Below are 11261 nucleotides of genomic sequence, written 5' to 3'. Positions count from 1 at the left end.
GTGTGTTCAAGTGTTCTCCTTATCTTGTATTTTTAACTATTTTTAAAAATGCACTGAGTTTGGGTTAAAAACTAACCACCAAATGGATCCCAACACCAATCTACAGCCCAGGAGCTCCTGGAGCCCAGGTGCCCACATGCCTAAATCCCTCCTCAGTACTGACAGTGAGTTGATTCTCTTTTTACAATAAAAAAAGCTGAGTAATATTGCATAGGAGTACCAGAAACTGCCTGAGTGGAAACAGAAACTATTTACATTAAATAAAAACCTGGCTGCAGGCTGCGTCTGCACTTGTACAGCACAGTGCGATGCACACTGACCAACCCATGGAGACAGCTTCTGGCACTCAGGACCACAGAGTTGCACGTTTGCCACATGAGAGGAAAGCGAGGGCGGAGAGGAGAAAGTGAGGGGGTGGGGGATTCTGGTTTACTTCTGGTTCAGGAGCTGACTGGACAGCCAGTCCAGTCCTTCATAGAGCCTGAAACCGCTGGTGGCACAGGTGGCCTGAATGTACCAGTTCCTGTGACGTAGGGAGTGCAGCCCCAGCTTGTCTGTGATTTCAGCAGCATTCATGGTGTTTGGAAGGTCCTGCTTGTTGGCATACACCAGGAGGACAGTGTTCCGCAGCTCATCCTCAGCCAGCATCCTCATGAGCTCCTCGCGGGCCTCATTCACATGCTCTCTGTCATTGCTGTCCACCACAAAAATCAAGCCTTGGGTGTTCTGGAAGTAGTGGCGCCATAGTGGTCGGATCTTGTCTTGGCCACCCACGTCCCACACAGCTGATGTTCTTGTACTCAACGGTCTCCACATTAAAACCTATGGTGGGAATGGTGGTCACAATTTCACCCAGCTTCAGTTTGTACAGAATCGTCTTCTTCCCTGCAGCATCCAGGCCCACCATGAGGATGCACATTTCATTTTTTGCCGAAAAGGCCCTTGAAGAGGTTTGCAAAGATATTCCCCATTCTTGTGGGTGGTTGGAAGCGACACTGGCCAGAGACCTCAGCAGCGGCTGCTCCGAGCCAAGTGTTGGTTTGGCTCCCACAAGATGGCAGCGCTGACCGCCACCCATTCTTGATTGTTTATTATCTCATCTTCTGATACTATATTTAAAAGCAATGTCCTATTCTCTTTTTATAAACCACCCCTTCACCCTGCCTTGCTCCCTGCAAGCCCTTCCTTCAGTCCCCACCTCTGAAGGATCCCTTTATGAGGACCAATTCTTCCTTTGTCCATACAGCCTGAAAGCTTCCCTTAGTTCTGCCTTGCTGTGGGATATGGACTCTCTTTCTTTTGGTATTCAAGAGTTGCCATAGTGTGGCACTAATCTACCTCCCTGGACACAACTTTCTCTTCTCTCACTTTCCTAAATGACAGCGAAAATCCATGTTTAATTCACAAAAGACTGAAAAGTGGTGATTAGATAAGCTTATGATTAATTTTGTAGCTCTTAAGAGTATTGTGGATCACTTATATCCTTTTTGAACAGGTTTGCATTTAAGCTGCACTGATAGTGTCTACATCGTGGGACAATCATGCCCCGCAAAAGATGTTTCTGGAAGTGATGGACCATGTACATTATCATGGTTCCATAAGATTATAAGGGAGCTGAAAAATTCCTATCACCTAACAATGTGGTAGCTGGAGTACTGCAGTGCATTACTCACATGTCAGTGGTGTTGCTGGTGTAAACAAAGCTACTGCTCTGACAGTCTATAAAAATGTGGCACATACAAGTATATAGAGAGCATAATGCTTAAGAATGATAATCACTGTGTTACTGGATTATAGAATTACTATACTGTACTTTTTATTATAATTTTAGTGTGTGCTCCTTTTGCTTGTATTTTAAAAAGTTTACCGTATGACCTGTTAAGTCGGCAGCAGCCTCATACAGCTCCTGCTTACCAGGTCTCTTGATTTTATCAAGTGGTCACATCAAACAGTTGTTTGATATCATCCATTTGTGTAAATGCACTCTGTGATGTCTGCACAATGATGGAATACTCTGTGACACATTTCTCAGAACATGTCCCCATCATGTACTGATGCAGGACTGTGTTATGATATACCATAGTATTGTAGTTAATCTAATTTAGTAAATTAAGACTTAAAAATTATATACAAGTATGTGTTGAGCAAAGGTAAACCTAACTCTCTTCATAGTAATAGAAAAGTGATATAGGAAGTCTGATTGTCTTTTTAATAAAACATACCAAAATTATGTAAATGAAATTACATTTGCTTGGGGAAAGAAGGTCTTTTAGTAAACTGTAAACACTAAAGGACATAAGGGAGGCATGTGCACAGTTTTAGTTTCATATTCACTTATGCATGACTGAATATCTTCAACACCTCTTTTAATACATGTTATTAAAATTATTTTGTATTTTAAAAGAAGGTAGCAGAAAAATTCCTTCTGCTTAAATTACTTGATGTGTCAATTCCTCTTTAGTGCTTTTTTTTTCTTTACACAGTAGGATTTTAGTAGCCATAAACTGTAGCTGATGATCATGAGCACCAAGGGAAAAATGTGGGAAGTAAAGGTGGCAGAGAGAACCTGAGCCATGGGAGCCAGTGCCCAGGAGACTGGCTTCCTGATTGATACCTTACTTGATATCTGGGAATCAGAAAAATCTTCTAGAAAGACTATCTAAGAAAACATCTAGCCTTCCCAAAAACTGCATTTATTTGGAATTAAAATACTCATTTCCTGCCAATATTAGCTTTTTTTTTTAGTCTCCACCTTATTTTTCTTGCACAGACCAAGAGGTATTAAACCTTACTCCCATATTACTCAAGCACAATTCCAAAACATACCCACCTTAGTTCCCTATAAATTAGGGAGGTGAACTGTTTTCTGTTAGCTGATGGTGAACCCAGCACTCTACTGAGGTTCCTAGGGGTCCACCAGCAGCATGTGGAGATTCAGGCCCTGGAGTACCCAGTGTCTGGTGCTTTTCAAACTCAAGTGCATTTATTACTGTTATAGGAGATAACATTTCTCTTTCTGCTGTTGTTTCTTCTTTCACAATGTTCTAAGTGGGTATAACACTATCCCATCTTACCTGGTGGTGGGGGCAGGAGACGGGTGTCAGGGAAATCACGGTCATCTCTATTTCACCCAGGAAGGAGATTAAGAGATTAATACACAGTTAAAGTCACAACAGGTCAGGAACACTTAGATCTTCTGGCTAAATATATATATATATATATTTATATATATATATTTATATATATATATATATTTATATATATATATTTATATATATATATTTATTTCTCTATGTGTATATTTTTCTAAAATATATATAGGTATATTTCCCCCCTACAAAAAACCCATCACTGTTTCCCTAAGTTTATACAGACTTCAAACATGGCAGAAAGCTTTGAGGAACTTAATATCTGAGCATCCATTGCTGCCTCCTCAGAATCAGGGCACTGCCCAGGGCAGGGAATTTGTAGGCAGCAGCACTGAGCAATCTCACCATCCTCAGTTCCCCTATTCTCCTGTCATGATCGCAGGACCTTGTGGGTGCTCTCCTGGTGTCCAGGGCCCTCCAATGTGTCCATTTTAGAAACCAGGAATCTGAATAGAGACCCAAGGCACACAGGGCCTGAGGCAAGTTCAACAACAAGAAAGGCAGAGCAACTGAAGACAGAGGATACTAGATGGCCAAAGTGAACCTCTGAGCAGTGGACAGTGAACGAAAAAATGCCAACCTTGCACTGGAACATCTACCACTTTTATGCCGGGTTCAGAATACATCACACTCAAAATTATAAACTAGAAAGCTTCTTCAAGGCAAGAGAATAAAAAGAGGCTTTTCTTCCATTGTTTCTATAATACTTGAAGTATTCAAAATACCAAATAATCATGAAAATAGGGATATCAAGGGGATCAAGGGGAGGGAAGAGGAGATGAAAGAGGATATGCAGGGAAATGAAACTGATCAAATTATGCACATGTATGACTATGTGAACAATGAAACCTACCAGTCTATGTAATTCTAAGGTACCAATAAAAATTTAAAAATAAATAAATAAAAATAAAAGATAGCCGTCAAAGTTTTCCCTTAATGTCACCTCTTAAAAGCCACTGTAGAAATGTTTAAGAAAAATAGCTCAGGACAGAAATACAATAGAGGTTGCTCACATTTAGGAATTTATCTGACTCCTAACAAGCCTGACATGTGAAGTGTGAAGCAGCTTTTATGTTAGAAGCTATAATTATAAATTGTTAAAATAACCACTTGATCACACTTCAGTACATTTTTATGGGTTTAACTGAATGCTTGCTTAAGAATTTTCTCTGAAATGTACCCAGAAATGAGACAGTTGTGCAATAAAAGTGAAAAATGGTAAGACCATAACACAATCTTAGAAAGTCTTGGTGTAGAAGCACTTACCCCAACACAGTCTTTCTGCACGGTTTATGTTCTGTCCACAGAAACAGCATGAGGCAAAATAGAACAGGGGTCATAGAAAGCCCTTTGTCATCCCATTTCCGCAGAGATGAGTCCTTTTTACTGATGTGTCGTGTCATCTGGTCTCAGGTGAGAGTAAAGGATGCTTGAACATAAGCTCCTCTAGGAAAGCAAGCTCCTCTAGGAAAGCAGCTGCACCTGCTATGCTTGCCCAGGCTCTGCAGCCCAGTTAGCACCTGTCCAGGTTGGTCATTATGTGAATACCTGTGGAAGGGCACATGGATGTGAGACCCTAACCTGTGAGATCCCTGCCCATTTCAGCTAAAGACTTCTAAAGATTGAATAGCTTTTAAGACTCAAGTAAATCAAGATTTTAACATCATCATAGCCCCTCAGACACTATAGGGAAGAAGCGAAGGGACATTTGGAGACAGAATGACCATTTTCCTGTGTACTACAAATCATACATTGTGATTTGCCCAGGAATTAGAAAGTGGATTATGTTAATCTGTATAATCTTCCTTTCTTTTTTCCTTTCTTCTTTCTTCCTGTTTCTTAAAGTGACATAATAGCTTTTTTGAAATAAATTTTATTTCATTTTTATTGGCATGTGATAATTGTACATACTTGTGAGGTAGAGTGTGATATTTTCACACATGTATATACACTGTAAAGATCAAAACAAGGTAATTTCTGGATGTGGTGGCAACACCTGCAATCCCAGTGGCTTGGGAGGCTGAGGCAGAAGGACAGCAAATTCAAAGCCAGCCTCAGCAACGTAGTGAGGCCCTAAGCAACTTAGCAAGACTTAGTGACATCCGGCCTCTTCTTTTGTAATCCTGTCTCAAAGTAAATTAATTAATTAATTAATTAAAAGGGCTGGGGATGTGGCTAAGTGCCCGTGGTTTAAATTCCCAGTACCAATACATACATACATACATACATACCAAGGTAATTGACATATCCATCATTTCCAACATTTATCATGTCTTTGTTGTAAACCATTCAAAAATCCCCTTTTCTAGCTATCTTGAAGTCTACCATATTTTTTGCCATAGTCACTGAATCCTTCAATAGAACACCAGAGCTTATTTTTTCCATTTAAATTTAATTAAATTTGACTTTGTATCTGTTGAACAACCTTTCTCACATCCAACCCTATTCTCCCTGGCTCAGGTAATCATTTTTCTCCCCTCAATTTCTAAGAGATCAACTTTTTAAGATTTCACCTATGAGTGAGATTATGCTTTATTTGTCTCCTGTGCCTGGTTTATTTGTCTTAAGGACCTCCAGACTCTTCTTTTATAATCCTTTGTTTATCTGTTTAAGCCTATAATCAACCAGGTGACAACTCAAATTTAAAATGCTAAGAAAAAAGCAGAATACAACAGTCACTAATACGGCATTATGTAAAAACGTGGATGTGTAAACGATGTGATTCTGAAATCTGTATTTGGGGTAAAAATGGGAGTTCACAACCCACTTGAATCAAATGTATGAAACATGATATGTCAAGAGCTTTGTAATGATCAATCAACAAGTTCATGAAAAAATGCTCACCATCTCTAGCAATCAGAGAAATGCAAATCAAAACCACCCTAAGATACCATCTCACTCCAGTAAGATTGGCAGCCATTATGAAGTCAAACAACAACAAGTGTTGGCGGGGATGTGGGGAAAAAGGTACACTTGTACACTGCTGGTGGGGCTGCAAAATGGTGAGGCCAATTTGGAAAGCAGTATGGAGATTCCTGGGAAAGCTGGGAATGGAACCACCATTTGACCCAGCTATTGCACTTCTCGGACTATTCCCTGAGGACCTTAAAAGAGCGCACTATAGGGATACGGCTGCATCAATGATTATAGCGGCACAATTCACAATAGCTAGACTGTGGAACCAACCTAGATGCCCTTCAATAGATGAATGGATAAAAAAAATGTGGCATCTATACACAATGGAATATTATGCAGCACTAAGAAATGACAAAATCATAGAATTTGCAGGGAAATGGATGGCATTAGAGCAGATTATGCTAAGTGAAGCTAGCCAAGCCCTAAAAAACAAATGCCAAATGTCTGCTTTGATATAAAGAGAACAACTAAGAACAGAACAGGAAGGAAGAGCATGTGGAAAAGACTACAGTAAACAAAGATGAATGGGGGGAGAGAAACGGAGAGAGAAGGGAAAGCATATGGAAATGGTAGGAGACCTTCAAGGATACATAAAATTATAAGAGGCTATGAGGGGCAAGGGGGAGGGAAAAAAAAGGGAGAGAATTGAACAACAGCAGGGGAGATAGAGAAGGAAGATGGGAGGGGAGGGGAGGGGAGGGGGGATAGTAGGGGTTAGGAAAGGTAGCAGAATACAACAGACACTAATATGGCATTATGTAAAAATGTGAATATGTAACAGATGTGATTCTGCAATCTATATTTGGGGTGAAAATGGGAGTTCAAAACACAATTTGAGTCTAATGTATGAAAGATGATATATCATGAGCTATGTAATGCTTTAAATAATCAATAAAAAATTAAAAAAAAAAGAGCTTTGTAATGTTTTGAACAACCAATAAAAAAAATGCTAAGAAAAAAAATCTTTATTTGATTACTAAAACTACAAGATTAGCTTTAGATACAGAATTAGAAAAATAGTAATTTCATCTTGACATTTTTTTAATGTTTGGCTAAATATTTTTTTAAAAATTTTTTGTTGTTGTTGATGGACCTTTATTTATTTATTTATTTGTTTGTTTTTATGTGGTGCTGAGAATTGAACCCAGTGCCCCATGCATGCTAGGCAAGCACGCCACCACTGAGCCACAACCCCAGGACTGGCTAAATATTTTTCAATGAACACTTTCTTTGAATGCAGAGGTGGGACCACCACTCTGAAATGACTATTTTTTTTTTAATAAATGCTAACAAACTTGGTGATTGTCAGTACGTTGCCCTTAAAAGCACAGTGTAGGATAAATCTAAGAATTAGTCCTACCTATATTGCCTACACTAGTCTACTAAAGCCTTACAGTTAGTAAAAATATCAGTGCATTCATTTATTTGCATACTTTATAGTAAGCACAATAGGTCATTCTGAGGAGAAATGAACTAGCCAAAGGAGCAACATGTTGAGAAAGACATAGAAGTGCCCTAGTTCTCTGGAGGTACAAGCATTCCAAGAACCTTCCTCTGCCCTGTGCTTGTTACTCAAAGTGTGGAAATGTGGGGAAAGAATCCTCTTAGGACAGGGTAGTCATTTTAATGCAGCATTACCACAATCATGTTTCAGGTTGCAATAGACAAGGATCATGAGACAGAGAACAGTAAAATCTAGGCCTACTCACAAGAAATCCAGTACTTTTTTTTTTTTTGTCTGTTAAAAAAATGAGATGTGAAAAGTTTGTTTTAACTAGATGATATGTTAATAACTACCAGTGCTTTGGAACCAAAAACTATCACTTTTTAATACATATACTTTATATGTTATTTTTTTAACTCAGCATAAATCAGGAAAAGTTGGCCAACTGGTAGCATTTAGGATCCTTTTTGATTGTCTCTTGTAGAATACTGTTCTTGGGGAAAAAAAGAAAAAAAAAAAAAAAGAAAGGGCCATCTGTGTAAGGTGAAAGGAAGGGTGGTGATTCAGAGCTAGCTGTGTGTTTTTCTCACCAAGGTAGAGCTTGTATTAGGCTCTTTCAATTCTGAGTCTTTGCCTCTGAAAGTTGCATTTAATAGGTCTTGTGTCAGGAGTTTCCAAGACCACCTCCAGGTTCAGTGAGTCACCAGGAGACTCACATGAGTTTTACAACTATAGAGTACACAACCTGATCAGCCAGGGAAAGATGTGGAGGAAACTATATGCTAGTTCCCCAGATTCCTCTCCCAGTGGAGCTGCAATGGGACATGCTCAGATCCTCCAGCAGTGACCTGTGTGGACAAATACAAAATGTTGGGAATCAGGGTATTATCCCAAGCCTGGGAGACCAGGGCTTTATGAAGGGGCCAACCATGTAGCATCCTCTGTGTAGCAAATATCAAACTCCACGTCCCCAGAAACAAAGAAGCTGTTCATCAAAATATAAATTGTTATAATAGCTTAGGCAAAAGGATGCTGGGCAATGGCAGTGAGCCCAGCTTAGTCATTCATGCATCTCATGGGGAACCAATAGATACTCTCTCTTCAGTGTCTTGAGTTGATACACTGTGTTTGGTGCGTGAGGTGTATTAAATGCCTTTTAGAGTCACCATTTTTTCAGTGTACAGTGGATTAATTGGGGGCATATCCCCATTGAAAGTCAAGGAACATCTGTCCTGCACCAGTGCCATTGAGTGCCTTTCATTTGCCAGAACCGAACTAGTCATGGATAGATTTTAAATCTCCTGGGAAATAAGGCAAACATAATTGATGGTGATGAATTCATGTCATGCATGGCACCAACAGGACATTGTGCTTGGTGAGGTGCTGAGGATATGAGTATAATGGATTAGGGCTCTGAGAAGGGCCTTATTGATCAAAGGAACTCTCCAAATCCACCCCAGATTGATCCAGATGGTAAGTGAAATAAATTTCCTACCTTTTAGAGCATTTTAATGCTGTACTAAATGCAAAATCGCATTATTTACAGTGAATGGCATTTCACAATGAGAAAGTTTCCTAAATTTTGTGCAAATATCCTATTTTATGTTTTAACTATATTCAATATATAGAGGAAGGTAATGGGAAAATGCTATTATCTGAATTGTTAAAATGTCCTCAAAACTGTATGAATCTATATAGTTCAATGATTTGTTTAATTCCTTCAAGTTGCCCAAACACTTATTTAAGGCATTGTATTTTATAAAGCTAAATACTACATATTTTATTCTTTTGCATAATTTGTCAAATATGGGGACCTAATTAATTTTTTAGAAAATAGATTTATGGCCATATGTTAAGCTACATGCACTTTTATTTGCAATGTTTCTAGCAATGTTTTCAATATGCATACATTGTTTTAAATATATGGTCTTGAAGCCATTAAAAATTTTTTTTCTGGCTTTTCTTTATTTAAAACCTGTTTGCAAGCAAATATTTTTTTTAAAGAGAGAGAGAGAGAGAATTTTCAATATTTATTTTTTAGTTTTCGGCGGACACAACATCTTTGGTTGTATGTGGTGCTGAGGATCGAACCCGGGCCGCACGCATGCCAGGCGAGCGCGCTACCGCTTGAGCCACATCCCCAGCCTTGCAAGCAAATATTATATCTCCAAATGTCTTATAAAATGTGTTCCTCCTGATTGGGAAGGGAGCAGTACTGAGAAACCTGAGCTATTCACTTTCTGCTGAGTAAGGGAAACCTGTCTTCTTTCTTGGTTATTTCCAACAGGAGGTAAAACTAAGCAGTAAAAACGTCCAACTTAATATTGTGTTTTAGAAATGCTTTATTTCAGCAATATTCTAATGATGCAGTTCTTTAAACAACACAGATGATAAGAACAGGTCAATCCCAGAGGCATTTAGTACCCTGTTTTTTATATCCATATTGGCTCTGGACTTTCATTATTCCAGGGCCAGGGAATGTGGGTTTCTGTGTTTCTGTTGCTATGCTTGAAGATTAGTGAAAGGGACTAGGGGATGAACTACTTTCTAAAAGCAAGACTTTAAGAGTAGTATGTATATGACTGGTTTAATGGTGCTGATGAAATTTAAACCATCCTGGAAATAAGGGAGCTTGGACAGTGGTTACTAATTCAAGGACTAGGAAGAGGGAGTCACATTTGCTTAAACACTAGCACCTTTTACATATTAACAAGGTGAACAAGGCATTTTGCATTGATGAGGAAACAGCATTTCACAGATATTTTGATCCCTTTTTCTGTCTCTTCTCAGGGCTTTCCAGGAAACAAACTCAGTGTAGTGCACTACAGACTCCAGCCTCCCTTGGAAGTCAGGTTCTTGCGTTTCCTGCCTTTAGCCTGGAACCCCAAAGACAGAATTGGGATGTGGATTAAAGTGTATAGATGTGCATATAGTAAGTGTCTTTCTCCCTGTCTCAACGTCAGAGTGACATATTGTAAGAGCCACACTGAAAGTGGATGCAACTTTTTATCTTCCACACTTCTGTTTGAGCAGATTTTTTTTTAACAGAAAACCTCCATAATGTTCTTTATGATACAGTTGACTTCAAAGGAGGACTTGAATGCAGATTTATTTACCTTTAGATTTTCAGAGGTTAGCCAATTACTGCTTCAGAGTCAGCAGTTAAAAAAGTAATGATGTTCAAGTCAACAACAGTAATGTACTGTGACTGATAGTGCTATTTCTGATGCTGACATGGCCTTCAGTGTGGGACACACTGTCACTGCTGGGTGCAGATGTCCTGTCTTCCCCATACCCTAGGATGACTTGGTTCTCCCTCCACTTTTCTCTGCTTCCCCGTGGAACCTTCTTTTGTACAATGCACTGCAACTTAATAATTTACTCCTAACTTGAAAATGTCATTTGCATATTGTATTTTCCCTCTTTTCTCATCTGATGATAAAAGTAGTAAAATTTGCAGCCAAGGTGAGCATAAAGTACAGACTAAAAGCATTCAGTAAAATATAGGTGCAAGTCAATCATATAGTTGCCATTTGGGTATTTCTTAAATTAACACAAAAGGAAAAAAATATTAACAAAATATTTGTCTAGAAAACTGGGGACTAACCCATTGGTTTGCTGTTCATTCAGAGCATCCTTCCACACCCAAGCCCAAGCTATTATATATTGATCTAGGGTTTAAGAACCGATCTGTATTTTTTCCCCAAGTTTGATTCTCATTACTACTATACTATTTATGTAGTCATTTCTTT

The 11261-nt window shown here is 38.9% G+C and overlaps 1 pseudogene across 1 annotated transcript; it reads right to left on the bottom strand.

The window, feature by feature from the left end:
- Positions 1–429: 429 nt before the first annotated feature.
- Positions 430–971, bottom strand: LOC308631922 (ADP-ribosylation factor 1-like; annotated as a pseudogene). Its single transcript has one exon. The product of its transcript is annotated as an ADP-ribosylation factor 1-like (transcript).
- Between the last annotated feature and the right edge of the window lie 10290 nt (positions 972–11261).

Source organism: Spermophilus citellus (genome assembly GCF_964194105.1).
Source record: "Spermophilus citellus genome assembly, chromosome: 12".
Taxonomy (NCBI): Eukaryota; Metazoa; Chordata; class Mammalia; order Rodentia; family Sciuridae; genus Spermophilus; species Spermophilus citellus.
Note: the sequence above shows the minus strand (reverse complement) of the source record. Positions and strands in the feature narration are given on the sequence as shown.